Consider the following 15,729-nt stretch of genomic DNA (forward strand, 5'->3'; position numbering starts at 1 on the left):
GTGTCAAAGGGCACAGAATAGTAAAATATTAATGAGAGTATGGATGGTGGGTATATGGTATATAAAATGCTTTCATATTTTCTGTATTTTAAAAAATGTTTCACAAAAGAATTTAAAACACACAAAGACACAGAAACCAGCACGAATAGGGCTCCCCCCAGACCAAACTCAGGACAACTTGAACATCAAAATAAATAATGATAGAAACAGATTATAACCCATTTAATAGGAAACTCTGATCTTATACTGATATAAATAAAGTTTTGCTGAGGAAATATTTATGTAATTTCAAAAAATCTCCTCCCCCCAAAATGCTTATTAATTACAAACAGGAAAGAAATAACTTTATAGTGGAGAAGCCTGGCAGACACCACTTTATTAAAATAAATATCAATAATGAGACTAATTAGGGATGCCTGGGTGGCTCAGCGGTTTAGTGCCTGCCTTCAGCCCAGGGCGTGATCCTGGAGCCCCTGGATCAAGTCCCATATCGGGCTCCCTGTATGGAGCCTGCTTCTCCCTCTGCCTGTGTCTCTGCCTCTCTCTCTGTCTCTCTGTCTCTCTCTCGCTCTCTCTGTCTCTCATGAATACATAAGTAAAATCTTGAAAAAAAAATAATGAGACTAATTAAAATGTGCCACTTGATAGGATGCGATTGTTACCAAACTCAAACTTGTTGGTGCACCTGATGCATATAAGCCAACACCTTAGACACTAATTTTGAAGCAGTACTTTACTATCAGAAGGGCAGCCAAAGGAGAAGGCAGGAAATTATTCCCAAGGCTGCTGTATCCCGTTAAGCCTAGAGACAGCTTATGTACGTTTGGGGAAGGAGGTGAATACATGAGAGGAAGGTGAAGGATTTCTTGACACCTTGAAGGGAGTGGAACTTGAAACAACGTAGAAGAATGCATTCTTCTGGACAATGAGGTACCATTTGGTACTGTTAAGATCAGGTATGTCAGATAATTTCAAGACAAATGTTATTGTTGAGTCCCCATTAGGTTTCTAAAATCAGTGGGTAAACAGAGAGTAGTAGTGGAAAAACCAAAGTTAATGATTGATAAGAGGTACATAAGACATAATTAAGGAATAAAACAGTATGTACAGCTAATAATGCAACTAATACAACTATAGCTCTGCTTATGCTTTCAAAACAGGTTGAGGAACCAAGCATCTGGCTCACAATGAGAAGAACACAGCATCACTTCTGTGACAGTCCTGTTATAGACACTTACCATGTCTAATCATAAGTATACATCAGAGATGGAAAGTGAAAGCCATTCTGCAAAATAATTGGCTAGGAATTTTGAAAAGTGTCAAGGACATGAAACTCAAGGAAAGACTGAGGATTGAAGGCAACTAAAGATACATGACAAGTAAACACAATGCTTGATTCTGAACTGAATCCTTTTACCATAAAAAACGTGATTGGGGGAGATCCCTGGGCGGCTCAGCGGTTTAGCGCCTGCCTTCCACCCAGGGCGTGATCCTGGAGACCCGGGGTCGAATCCCACATCGGGCTCCCTGCATGGAGCCTGCTTCTCCCTGTGCCTGTGTCTCTGTCTCTCTCTCTCTATGTCTATCATGAATAAATAAATAAAATCATCTTTAAAAAATTTATTTAAAAAAACGTGATTGGGACATTGACCAAACGTAATGTATCGCATAAACGTTTTGGTCTTGGTAGATAGTGACTACATAGTTGAGGATGCTTAATTAGTAAGACCCACACACTGAAGTATTTAGGGACAATGTGGCATCGTGTCAGCAAATAGCAAATGGTTCAGAAAAAATGTTCTTTGTCCTATACTTGCAACATTATCGAAATCTTGAGACTGTTTCAAAACTGAAAATTATATTCAAAACGCTGAGTATACTGGAAAAACGCTCTTGACTTGGAGCCAAGTGGCTATGAGTCCCAATTCCACCGGCGACTCCGTGTGTGACCTTGAGTAGGGCGCTCTGTCAGGCCCCAGAAGTCTCAGGCTCTAAAACAAGGAGTAGCAAGTAACAAGGCCCTCTAGGGTCCCTTCCACGGCTAACATGACGCCACCCACACCCACAGCACTCACTGCCTGAATTTCTTCAGGCTCCAGTTATATCTTGGCTTTCAGACGCCTCACTGCCGCCCCTAGGGATTCTGGCTGGCGATGACACAACAGACAAAAATAGTTGTGGCCAAGATCTCCCGACTGCAAAGCCACTGCCCTGGCCTCGATCAACTTGGGCAGCTCCGTCCCCAGCTCCGTCCCCCATCGCTCTTTCGGCGGTGGAGCAGTCACGCCTGCCAGAGTGGGTGCTCGATGGCTCGGCGGCCGGCTGCGGGGGCCTAGGATCGGCCGCGCGGCGCAGGGCGGGCTTCCAATCGCTGGCTCCCGCCGCGCTCTCGGCTCCGAGCTGCCCGGCTCCGCCCCGCGCGCGCCCCTCCCGTCGCGCTGCCTCGCAGTCGCCGCCGCCGGCGAGCCTCGGCGCTGCCCCGCTGCGCTGTGGAGGCTGTAACGTGGCAGGACTGGGAGCGACGCTGAGCCGTGGGGGACCCCAGGAGGTGAGCAGCCGGGGACCCGGGGGGTGCAGACGCTGCGGCGCGAGGGGGCGGTGGCCGGGCTGCCTGCCCACTAGGAGGGACCTCACGCCGGGGCCTGCGCTGTGAGATGGGCGGCTTGGGGGTCCCCAGGGTGATCGCGGCTGCGAAGTGGGTGAGGCAGCTGGGACCCTGGGTGCGGGAACGAACGGGTGGAGGGATCAGGTGTCGTGGCCGAAGGGGCCGGAACCCGCCGCGGAGGGGCTCAGTTGCGGCGCGGGGACGGCCGGATGGCCGGCGCGGCAGGTCCTCCTCGCCGGGCTCGGGGAGAGTCTGGTTGTACCCGAGCCCAACAGGTAGGCGTGGACTCTGCCCGGCGGCGGCAGCCGGCTCTCCCTGCGTGCGGGGAAGGTCGGGAGGTCGGGCCCGCCCAAGTGGCGCCCGTGGCGCCCGGGTCGGTCAGGAGCGGGGCCCCAGCCCGGGCTCCGCGCGAGGCTCTCGGAGCGCCGCACCTCACCCTCACGGCGGGCTCGCAGAAGCGCTCTGGGGACGGAGCGGATATCGCCTTCCGCCGGACTGTTCCGGTCCTCTCAGGGAGAGAAAGCCCTTGCTGGAGTGGCATTTGCGCGGTGTGAGGAGACATTTCCTCGTATCCGCTCTCGGCCAGCCGAACGTCATTTCGAGGGACTGTGAAGTGTTCGGAAACTTTATAAAAGTGCTTTCTGGTACTGACTAATCACAGTAATGTATACCTCTGGCGAGGTAAGAGGTTTTCGTAACTGTCAAGTCAGATAATAGAAGCCAAATGATGAGCTCCTTCCTTAAAGATCATGGTTGTACGTTACTCTTCTGTGCGCTCACTTATTCAGGTGCTCAGCACCTTTTGTGTGTAGGCTTCGCACCCTGAAGGAACTCACAGCCTAGAGGAAACGTTGAAGGCAGCCGGGGAGAATGTGCCCACAAGTACTGTTGACAAGTTTTGGAGATAATCTAGTGAGGCTGAAGTGTGAGGAAAGCAGAAGTCTCCTAAGAGCTGAGCATTCAGTTGGATGGGGAGAGAAGACTTACCTTGTTTCACTTCCCACATGTTTTAGAAAGTGTGTCTTTGATAAGGTCATTTTAGATCACTGATGAAGCTGAGACTTATATTTTAATAGCCTTACTTTTTTTTTTCTTTAATAAAATGGGTAAGCCGGCAAGGTTTATATAACAAGAATAGTGACAGTTGGAAAAAGTACTGGAGGTTGGATTTGTCTTAAAATGCAGTTATTTTATATAGATAGCAGTAATATAGGAAAAAAGACTTCTGACCTGACAAGTCAGGAGACCTGAATTTAAGTACTTTGTTTTTAAGCAGTGCATCTGTCTTCAGGAAGGGGAATGAGGCCATGTATGACTTTTATGACCCTTTCTTAATTATCTTATGAGTAGAATGAAGATTAAACTGGATTTCTTTTTTAAAGATTTTATTTATTTATTCATGAGAGACACAGAGAGAGGCAGAGACACAGGCAGAGGGAGAAGCAGGGTCCCCGAGGGAGCCCTATGCGGGACCCATGAGGGATCACACCCTGAGCCAAAGGCAGGCGGCCTAAGACTGGATTTGTTTAGGCCCCTTACTATTCTAAAATTCTTTTTGTTCTAAATCTTGGGTAACTAGTTTAATGACCTCTGCATTAAAAAGAGAGAGAGAGAGAGAAATAACTTTTTTGGAGTATGTATCCTGAATTGCTTATCTTAAAACCATGGTATGGTTCTAATTTCACTAAATACAATGTTTTATATGTATACTTTTTCAGTAACTTAGTTGTACTTATTACCTGGATAAAGCTTCTCTGTCAGTAAGTATATAACAGCATCTATTCATATGCTTTTGTGTTTGTATAGTATCTATATGATGAATATATACATATTTTTGTGTATGGACCCAAAATATACCTCATTTATTTAGTACATTTTTTATGTAAGTAAAATTATCAGAAAGTTGAAATTACCTATTGAAACACCAGGAAAAAAATTTTTCTTCAATATTTTGGGAGGAGATCTGAAAAGAAAAGAAAGAAAAACATATATGTATAAAGTCCTTTCATCTTAATTCTAATGTCCAGAAGACTCTGGAAGGTTTTTTTTTTTTTTTTTAACTCATTTGGCAGCAAAGTATAACATGAACTGACATGAAGCTATTTATAGTCATTATTTAATCCCACCTTATGCCAGTGTGTTTTATCTTTTGCTGCAGAAATATCAATGAATTTGGTTGATGGAATGCTGCCTCAGACTGTCCTGCAGGTTAGAGGTACTAGATGGTATGTTCAGTGTATTACTTGGGCAGGGCCATAAGGGTGGCAGCCAGAAGGCAGAGTAATAATGGAGTTGTTCCAGGGAAACTATACTTACAAAGTTAGGAGCCTAGCTGGGCATCTGGCAAGGAATAAGAAGCAGTGTCTGTCAATAAAAGCCCTCCGGTAGACCTCCAAGAAGGTAAAAATGTAGCTAAATTCTAGGCCGGGTATTCCACCGGATATGTTGTAAATTAGAAGTGGGAGCCATGAGGAATAGCCAAGATGTCAGAGGATGGTGTGGATTAAGACTGCTTCTGTGAATGCTGAACCTGATTAAGAGTCACAAACATAATTTAATTTAAATTTATTTATTTATTTATTTTTATTTTTAAAGATTTTATTTATTTACTCATGAGAGACAGAAAGAGAGAGAGGGAAGCAGAGACACAGGCAGAGGGAGGAGCAGGCCCCAGGCAGGGAGCCCGACGTGGGACCCGATCCCCTGACCCCAGGATCATGCCCTGGGCCAAACGCAGGCGCCAAACTGCCGAACCACCCAGGGATCCCTGAATTTAAATTTTAAAACTAAAAAAATTAATTTAAATTTTTAAAAAAGGGTCACAAACAGTTTGAAGGGGAAAAAGAGGGGAGATTCTAAGGCAAGTGGGGTCTAATGGCTAAACTAAGAAGTCCTAGGTGACAGATTGCATGTACAGCAAATAAAAAGATACAGTTATTGGAAAATTGGGCAAGAATTCTTGGCCTCTGCTGTCCTGGAGGAATAATGGCATCTTGTGCACTTTGCTCTTGTACTTAGCAGTCTCATGCTGCCCTGCTTTTTAAAATGTCTCTACTTTATTAATTAGTATTTTGATTGCTTCCATCACTGTTAGCATCCTGCTGTGACTTCTTCCTGATCTCAATGACATTGCTCTTTTACTTTTAATATGGGACTCTATTCTACCCTCTAGAATCTGGATAATTGGATTATTAGTCATGTCTAAATGCTGAATGAATAGGCTCTGAGAGACTGAGAGACTTAGGTCAGTAAAGTTCATGATCTTTGAAACAATTTCTGTATATCTTTTTTTTTTTTTTTTTAAGAAAACGTTCTTTGTTTTCTTCTTAATGGAATTTCAACTTGGTACCAAGTAGTAAGATTGTTTAGATAGTTAACTTTGAGATGAGTGAGGTGGGAGATAAGAGAAAGAAAACTTTCTATCTTAAAATGTACCTTCTGGCACTCTCAGTGCCCTGCCTTCCAAGGGGAGTTGGAAGAGTTGTTTTGTGGAACAAACAGTGATAAAAATTGTCAAGAATATCCAAAGACTAAACTAACACTGCTGATACTTATTGATTTACTGTCTAGATGAAAGTTGATGTCTCTAGAAGAGCTCACACTTTAACAGAAAACCTCAGAGTACGGAAGACTTGGAGGAGAGTGAAGTGATAAAAAAAGAAAAAGAAAAAAGGAAAAGAAAAGAAAGAAAGAACAACAGAGTTATAATGATTAGGTGCTTTAGTGGGTATGGCAGTACCTGTCAATAATAACGATTAGACTTTATGAAGAGACTATATGAAGTAGTTGAGGGAACATGGACATTGAAACCAGACAGATGAAGCCATTATCTTATTCTGCTTAAATAACATTTCGACCTTGGACATATTTCTTGTTACCATCACCTGTAAAATGAGAATAATAATATTTAAGTTTCAGTGTTATAAGGATTAAACGTTTCTACTAAGTAATTTGTCAAAAAATGTTAGTTCCTTTTCCCATCACTGCCTTAGAGTTGGTTCATACTGCTGAGTTTCCTCACAACACTTCCTTTTACCCTTCAGGGGCTTTTTTTGTAATCTGGGAGGAGAATTGCAAGAGCCCACAGAACTTTAGTGGAGCCCTCATTGGCAATCTCCTTCACCTAATTCAGTTTCTGTCATTGTTCTCATTCCTAATGGGAATCTGCAGTACTTCAGAAAAACAGAAGAGGAAGGTAAAGTAAATAGCATCCCCACTTGTGGTGTTTCTTATGCCAGTTTATAAATTTCCCTTTAACTCCTGTTTCTTTCATCTTTCACCCTAACTTCTGTATGTCAAAGGATGTGTTCTCCATTGGTTCTTACGGAGCTGTGTGCATCTGCCATTCCTATTGGCTTATAGTGTGTACTGATAAGCAGCATTTTCCCCATCCCTACCAAGTTTGCAGGAAGCAGTCTTGCAAAATCTCGCTGGACTAGATGTATTTTCATTATATATTAAAATAAGATTGTAGGGACGCCTGGGTGGCTAAGTGGTTAAGCCTCTGGCTCAGGGCATGATCCCAGGGTCCAGGATTGAGTCCCACATAGGGGGGCTCTCTGTGAGGAGCCTGCTTTTCCCTCTGCCTGTGTTTCCGCCTGTGTGTGTGTGTGTGTGTGTCTCGTGAATAAATAAATGAAATCTTAAAAAAAAAAAAATTGTAGTGCTGTGCCTGGGCATGTTACAAATTAGATTTTTTGTGATATGACAACAATTACGAATTAAATTGATTTTATGAGAATTTGTAGTCAGAATTCCCCCTAAAAGTTAAATTTATGGTGTAATAAGCTGTTTTAATTTAGGAGTATAATGTGAAACTTAATTATAAATATGAATAATACAGATTTTTGGGGGATCCCTGGGTGGCTCAGAGGTTTAGTCCCTGCCTTCGGCCCAGGGCATGATCCTGGAGTCCTGGGATCGAGTCCCACATTGGGCTCCTTGCATGGAGCCTGCCTCTCCCTCTGCTTCTCCCTTTTCTTCTCTCTCTCTGTGTCTCTCATGAATAAATAAATAAAATCTTTTAAAAAATAAATAAACAAGTATGAATAATACAGATTTTTATGTGAACTGATATACTAGTTTAATTAAAAGCATCTTTATTCATATTCTAGGAGTAGCTAAGAGAAGATTCTGTTTATATTTAAAATATTTAATGTTAGATAATTTGATCCAAAATATTAATCAGAAATGGCCACTTTTAAGTAGGTGTGATATTAACTTGTATAGTCTTCTAATAAAAAATCTTATCATAGGGCAGCCCCCATGGCTCAGCAGTTTAGCGCCGCCTGCAGCCTAGGGCGTGATCCTGGAGACCCTGGATTGAGTCCCACATCAGGCTCTCTGTATGGTGCCTGCTTCTCCCTCTGCCTGTGTGTGTCTCTGCCTCTCTCTCTCTCTCTCTCTCTCTCTCTCTCTGTGTCTCTATGAATTAAAATAAATAAATAAAAATAAAAATCTTACAGTATGAACAAAATGGAATACCTAAATTTTTTGATTTATAGTATTTAATGATTAGTATTTCAAAGATTGTGTCCTATATAAAACATTAGTCACACAACATTCCCAGCTGATGGGGCGGGGTGGGGGGGAAGGTAGTGGGGTGCTGCAGGGTGGCTCAATGGGTTAAACGCCTGGCTTTTTTTTTTTTTTTTAAGATTTTATTTATTCATGGGGGGGGGCGTGGTAAAGATCCTAAGTCTCCAGGATCAAGCCCTGGGCGGAAGGCGGTGCTAAACTGCTGAGCCACCCGGGCTGCCAAACGTCCAACTTTTGATGTGGACTCACATCTCGGTATCTGGGTTGGTTTAGGTCTTGATCTCAGAGTCATGATGAGTTCATGCCCCACGTTGGGCTCCCTGCTCAATGGGGAGTCTGCTTCTTCCTCTGCCTGTGTCTCTACCTCTCTCTCTCTCTCTCTTATGAATAAATAAAATATTTTAAAAATAAATAAATAAGTAAATAAAGCAGCTAGACTTATGACCCACTAACATGCATTGTTACAGGTTTGCTATTGTGACATGCTTAGTATCCTTTAATTTTTTAAAAGATTTTATTCATTTTATTCATGACGGGGGTGGGGGTGGGGGACAGAGATACAGGCAGAGGGAGAAGCAGGCTCCATGCAAGGAGCCTGATGTGGCACTCGATTTTGGGTCTCCGGGATCAGGACCTGGGCTGAAACCGCTGAGCCACCGGGGCTGCCCAGTATCCTTTAATTTTAACAATTTACCTGTCTCCTCTGTGTTGTTCCCCTTGCTATTTTCCTAACACTCCCCTTTTAATTCTTTGGGCCCCTTTTCCTTGGAAGAGTTAGGAGATGAAGCTGATTTTGTGATTTACTGAAAGATGTAGGAGTAACTAGATAGAGAAGCCCAAATATAAAGTAATTATCTCCACCCTCCCATGCCATTTGTTTTGCACATTTTATTCCTTATGTTTTGGTGTAAAAATACTGTTTTTCCTTTTTCCTCTGAGGAAAGGTGATTCTGACAAATGGTGGTGTGAATTTTAAAAGTTAGGAATCTAACAAAAGTTTAGTTTGTTTATTGGTCTTTAAGGATTTCATTTTAAAAGTTTTAAAATCACTAAAAATTAGAGAAAGAGAAAACATAATCTATAATGTTACTACTGTAATAATTATGGTTAAGATTTTTAAATCATGATTTGGAAAAATATTTGAAGAATCTCATGATCTAGGTGATAAAGTGGAGAAGCCAAACATATTTTAAGGACCATAAGTGTAAAAAAAAAAAACAAAACCAAACAACAACAACAACAAAAAAAACAAAAAACCATAAGTATAATGAAAAAAAGTGCTATACCAAGAGGAAACAGTATAAGAATAATCATGAAAGCTTTCCTGAAGGAAGTCATTTTTTTTAGCTGAATTTTATTATTTTCTTCAGATTTATTTATTTTAAAGAGAGTGTGTGTGTACACAGACGGGAGGGGCAGAGAAGAGAGAGTCTTAAGCTGACTCCTTGCTGACTGACTGGGGCTCCATCTCAAGACCCTGAGATGATAATCTGAGCCAAAACCAAGAGTCAAATGCTTACCCAACTGTGCCACCCGGGCACCCCTACCTGAATTTTAATATAGTAAGTTTATTTAGAAAGAAAGAAGCAAGATATTTCAGATTCAAAGATGCAATAAATACAAGATTTAGAAATCAAGAAAATAAAATGGTATTAAAGAACTCTAATATTATAAATGTGTCAGCAAACTAACTTTAGGCCTATGCCTAGATATATTTAAAGTACAGTTAAAAAAACAAAACAAAGACTTCTTCTTTACCAGGGGCAGCCTCCCTTAGGCAACATCTTAAGCATGACCTAAAGCTCACTGTAATTTGTGAGTTTGTATTTTGTAACCTATAATTTTGCAAAGCCTGAATCACATGTCAAAGAGAATCTTAATTTAGGTCAAGAGAGAATGATCCGGCTTCTTTCTAGATTAATTCTAATTATTGTTTTGTTGGGAAGGTTTGGATTTTAAGATTTATGCATGTTCCTTGAAGTGTGGGAGATTCTTGAGAGGGTTTTTTGTTGTTTGCTTTATGTTTATTGAACAAAACTGAGAAAACTAAAGACTGGAGGCTAAGTTGAAGCTGTAGTGATGGCTTTTAGAGAAGTGAGAGTTGAAGAAAGTAATTGAAATTTACATATGATATATTTCAAAACTTCAGGCACTTAATACATTTGGGAATTAGTTCCATTTACTTAAAATGGCTTGTTCATTTTGTATATTGGTCTTTTCATGCTCCGGAAACAAAAAACTAACAAAGCAGCAGACCAATCTTAATTTTGTGTTTGTTGTTCTCATTTGGGATTTTTCCTCTTTTCCCTCTTAACAGTGGTATAATGAATCATTTTAAGAAACTAAATGACCAAAAAGACTAGGAAGATTCGGGATCCCTGGGTGGCTCAGCAGTTGAGTGCCTCCCTTCGGCCCAGGGCATGATCCTGGAGTCTTGGGATTGAGTCCCACATGAGGCTCTCTGCATGGAGTCTGCTTCTCCCTCTGCCTGTCTCTCTGGCTCTCTCTGTGTGTCTCTCATGAATAAATAAAGTCTTTAAAAAAAAAAAAAGATTAGGAAGATTCTTTTTCCCTGTAAATTTTAACAATAATTTTAAATATGTTCTTATCTCTACTAAAATAGATCTTTAAACTCTAGATAGAAAAAATCATGTTTACACAATCAGGACTGACATAATCTGTAGGCTGTTTTGTTTTGTGTTATTTTTAAAATTGCTGTAGCTGAGGGGTGCCTGGCTGACTCATTTGGTAGAGCATGCAACTTTTGATCTTGAGATTGTGATTTCAAGCCCCACATTTAGTGTAGAAATTATTTAAAAACAAAATCTTTAAGGGTGCCTGGGTGGTTTCGTCATTTAAGTGTATGACTAATGATTTCGACTCAGGTCATGATCTCAGGATTGTGAGATCAGACTCCTTTGGATCCATACTGGGTGAGGAGCCTGCTTAAGATTCTCTATCTCTCCTTCCTCTCCCTCTCGCCCTTACCCCAAAATCTTTTAAATAAATAAAATTGTTGAAGGTGAAAAAAATGAAATTCTTGAAGGTGCTTACACTTCTTTGCCGACATAGATTTGATGTGAACTCATTGTCAGATGGAAGGCCTAAGAACACTATACAGAATGTAAACATTAGCCTTTAGCCTTTAGACAAAGCCATTAGCCTTTCTTACATTATGCTAAATCTTTGAAGACTGAACATGATATTTAAGTTGAACCATGTGAGGGGTGCCTGAGTGGCTCAGTGGGTTAAGCGTCTGCTTCACATCGAGCTCTGCTTCGTGAAGAGCCTGTTTCTTCCCCTCTCTGCCTGCTGCTCTGCCTGCTTGGGCCCTCTCTCTCATTCTCTGTCAAATCAGTAAATACAAATAAAGTAAATTGAACCATGTGAATTTGCTGACAGTCAGCTATTTTTTGACCTATAAAAATGGCAGTTCAATTGTTCAACTTACTAGTAGCTTAGATGTTCTTAAACATTTCCATTAAACTAGTATTCTTACCAGAAGAGGGGGGTGACTTTTGGTGGGGGAGTGATTTTTTTAAAAGATGTTTAGAAAGGTTTGTCATGCTTAGAATTCCTCTGAAGGTTTATGTTTTATCTTAAAACACTTTATTAATTTTGCCTTCTACTGCATATTAAATGCACATTTATTTTCATATAAAATATTAAGTTAATATCAGAGGGGAAATGGTTAAGTAAAATTTGATCCTCCAGCATATTTATTCTGTTGGTACACTCACTGCTGGGGATATCCCACTCTGAGAGCCATAGTAGACAGTACCTTAGAACCTTAGGTCTAGTACACAGTGCCTACTTTTCTCAATGTAAAAGACTTCAGGGATTAAAATTATAACTGAGTCACTAGGAGTATCTATCACACACAAACTACAGACAGTTACTATAATGGAAGAGAAATGTATGGTCTAAGAAGCATTGAAGGACATTTGTAAGCTTAGCTCAACTATTGGCTCTATGTTAGCATATGTAATATTTGACTATAAAGTAATATTCTTGTGCACCTTTTTAAAATATAGGAAGAGTGGCTGTAACAGGTACCTGTTAATGTTTTTTATGGGACAACTTAAGTCTGGAAATTACTGTTGTGCAGTGTTTTGGTTAATACTTCAGACTACATTGCATTCATAGAGATTCATAATACACACTATGAATACCCTGAGAAATCTTTTGGGTAGCTTTGTTTATTACTAGATTCTCATACTTATTAAAATAAGGAATCTCGTATTCATATTTTAGGAAACATTACAATGATCTATTGTTCCGTATTCACAAATTCTCTGCAAGTTCTGAGCTTTTTTTTTTTTTTTTTTTTAAGATTTTTATTTATTCATGAGAGATACAGAGAGAGAGGTGGGGACAGAGAGAGAGGCAGAGACACAGGCAGAGGGAGAAGCACGCTCCATGCAGGGAGCCTGATGTGGGACTCGATCCCAGGTCTCCAAGATCATGCCCTGGGCCGAAGGCAGGTGCTAAACCACTGAGCTACCCAGGGATCCGAAGTTCTGAGCTTTTTAAAAAATGGCTGATTTCAAGGTGTTTGAGCGGTTTGATTGGATGAAAGAGTGGCAGTAGAGTATCTGGTGGTTAAAGCACATGTATCTGGAGTCTGATTGCTTATGTCTACATCCAGGTTCAAAGTGACCTTAGGACTACTACTTGGCTTCTCTGTGCCTCAGTTTCTTTGTTATCTAAAAATACCTCTTAAAAATTTTTGTGAATTAGTTGAGAAAATGTAAAGCACATATAGTAAGTGGCCAATAAATGTTAGCTTCTGTCAAAAATAATGGCTGGTATTACAGTGGGAACAGCAGTTTTACAAACATTTTTTTCAAGTAGCATAACTGTAGTTTGAAAAATATATTTAATATATGTTTACTTTTGATGAACTAAACACTTTGCGATCTCAAAAGAAACATAAAAATGGAAAATAAGAGAAAATTAGAAAAATAAGCAGTCTCCAGATACATGGAGTTGAAGGGTGTGGTTATATTAAAACATATGATAGTTTGACTGCATTTGTATTCATCTTCCTACAGTGAAACTTCTGGTAAGAACAGAAACATCTGTTTTTTTGCAAAAAGCATTTGCTGATCCCATTGATAGTGCATACATGGAGATCACAGGTGCATTTTAGAATGGGTATTTAAATGTGGGATTACTATTATGAGTTGTCTACTTTTTGTAGTAATTTATATGAGGAATATTGAGGACATTAGAGAGAACTTGGCTTTGATTATGATCTCAATCTTTTTACTGAATTATTTATTATTGCATTGTGTTAGCTATTTTGCTTCTTGATAGATCATTTTACACCACAATATTGCTGCTGCTTAAGGGAAAAAAAGTCTCTTCAGCAGTCCTAATGACCTCTAAAAAGGGTAATTTGATTCTTAAGATAGGATTTTAAAAATAAAGATTTTATTTATTTGTTTGTTTATTTATTTATTCATAAGAGACCCATGGAGAGAGGCAGAGACAGGCTGAGGGAGAAGCAGGCTATCTGTGGGGAGCCCAATGCGGGACTCGATCCCAGGACCTCGAGATCACGACCTGAGTTGAAGGCAGACACTCAAGCACTGAGCCACCCAGATGCCCCTCTTAAAATTTTAATTTGACGTGGTAGTTAAATTTTCTCTGTGATACTGAGGTAATTTTTTTTTTCTCACAGAATCATAGATATTGAGTGCAAACTTGTTTTTCACCTTTTGTATAGCTAGAAGATTTCTTCCAGAAATTGTTTCTCTAGCATTTATTTAACTTTGTCCTTAATTGTTGTATGCTAATTTGTTATCTGTTGTTTATATGCTTGTTCTTTAAAATTGGCATTTTTGAAAATAACCAAATGTGTCTCTCTCTTTTTTTTTTTTTTTTTTTTTGAGGACTATCAGTACCAGGTCATAATAGTATTAAGCAGATTGGCGAGACTCACTGAAAGGGAACAATCCAGATGGCTAAAGCAGCATACAGATTTGGTGGGTGTGGATGGGTAAAAGCTGCCTTTTGACTTCTGGGGCAGCATCATACCAGAATATTGGGCCAAGCAAGAGGGACACAAGCAAGATAAAGAGAAGGAGTTGAAAAGTTAAATACCTGAAGAAATGTCAGATAATGTAAATGAATGAGGCAGGCCAGTTGGCAGCTGTGGCCTGCTGGAGAGTCCTCCCTTAGATTTAGTCATTTGTTGCTGTATGGGGATATGGACCCAGATTTTCATGTAAAATCTTATGTTTACATGTTGGTAAGTCACCTTCCCTTCAATATGTTGCAGGCTAACTTTGGCTAACAGGGTACCAGTTTGTGATTACATCTAGAAGGAGACTGTTGGGATGCCTGGGTGGCTCAGCAGTTGGGCATCTGCCTTCGGCCCAGGGCACAATCCTGGAGACCCAGGATCGAGTCCCACATTGGGCTCCCTGCATGGAGCCTGCTTCTCCCCCTGCCTGTGTCTCTGCCCCACCCCCTTTGTGTCTCTCATGAATAAATAAATAAAATCTTAAAAAAAAAATAGGAGACTGTTTTCAGATTTATATTAATTATGATCTGACACTGTGGGTAATTTTATACCAGCAAACTCTGGGAGAAAAAAAAATGAATGAATGAAAGAAAAGCCTTCCCTAGGTCTTCCATCTGATTTTCTAATACATCGTTACTTACTGGCTTCTCTATAAAAGATTGAGATTTATTTAGGGGAATATGAGCTATATATTTAAAATCTTTTAGTTTAATTACCTGTAGCAATCTCTATATTTTCATACAGTTCTAATTACCTGTTTCTGTTTAGTTGGGAGTTTTATAATTTATCAAATTTATTTTTGATACATTAGTGAATAGGAGTACCCATCTATTATATATAGTGTCTTCCCTGTTTAAGGTTCTTGATGATAGTTGTCTCTCTTATAGGTAATAGTGATGATTTATTTCTTAAGCCAGTGTGTGTGTTTTTTTCTTAAGCTCTTCCCTTCTAATTAAAAAAATTTTTTTAACATACACTCTAAACCCAATGTGTGGGCTCAGACTCAGTACCCCAAGATCAAGAGCCTCATACTCTACCACTGAGCCAGCCAGGCATCCCTGCTTGTGTGTTTCTGAGTTTATTAAATAATTTTTCCAACTTTTTATTGTTGGAAAAATACAGAAAAAGCCAAGAATAGTAAAATGACCATTCATACTCCCACTGTCTACATACAGCTGTTAATATTTTGCCATATTTTATAGCTGATTTATTCACTTAATGATTCAAAAATGAGTTGTACATTTGTTGCTTTGCTACTATAAACTTGAGTATGCTTCTCCTAAATAAAATCCATAATCACAATGTCATCTTATAAATGTGTGTGTGTATACGGTTGCATGTTATTTATGTTCTGGAAAGTGTATGCTCGGGATATACTCATGAATTTAAAAAAACAAAACAAAATCTCTTTTTTTTTATTATTTGCAAAAGCAGAAGTAAAAGCTGCTTTGGAGCTGAGTCATAGCAGTTAGAATCTTTATTGCTACTACCCCTAGACAATATCCATATAAGTACCTTCAAAAACAGGACTTGTCTTTCACAAGGCTTACAGAGA

General features: G+C 39.9%; 1 protein-coding gene across 8 annotated transcripts in view; it reads left to right on the forward strand.

The window, feature by feature from the left end:
- The first annotated feature begins 2,405 nt into the window (after positions 1 to 2,405).
- Positions 2,406 to 15,729, forward strand: part of HEATR5A (HEAT repeat containing 5A) — a 111,126-nt gene continuing 97,802 nt past the window's right edge. For 6 of the 8 annotated variants that reach the window (XM_041758566.1, XM_041758570.1, XM_041758572.1 and 3 more), the window contains exon 1: positions 2,406 to 2,548. The gene's annotated coding sequence lies outside the window, so the exon portion shown is untranslated. Of the gene's footprint in view, positions 2,549 to 2,857; positions 2,881 to 2,959; positions 3,287 to 15,729 lie in introns of those variants that run through there. The other 2 variants (XM_041758569.1, XM_041758567.1) reach the window with 2 other exon arrangements.

This window comes from Vulpes lagopus, chromosome 6 (genome assembly GCF_018345385.1).
Source record: "Vulpes lagopus strain Blue_001 chromosome 6, ASM1834538v1, whole genome shotgun sequence".
NCBI lineage: Eukaryota > Metazoa > Chordata > Mammalia > Carnivora > Canidae > Vulpes > Vulpes lagopus.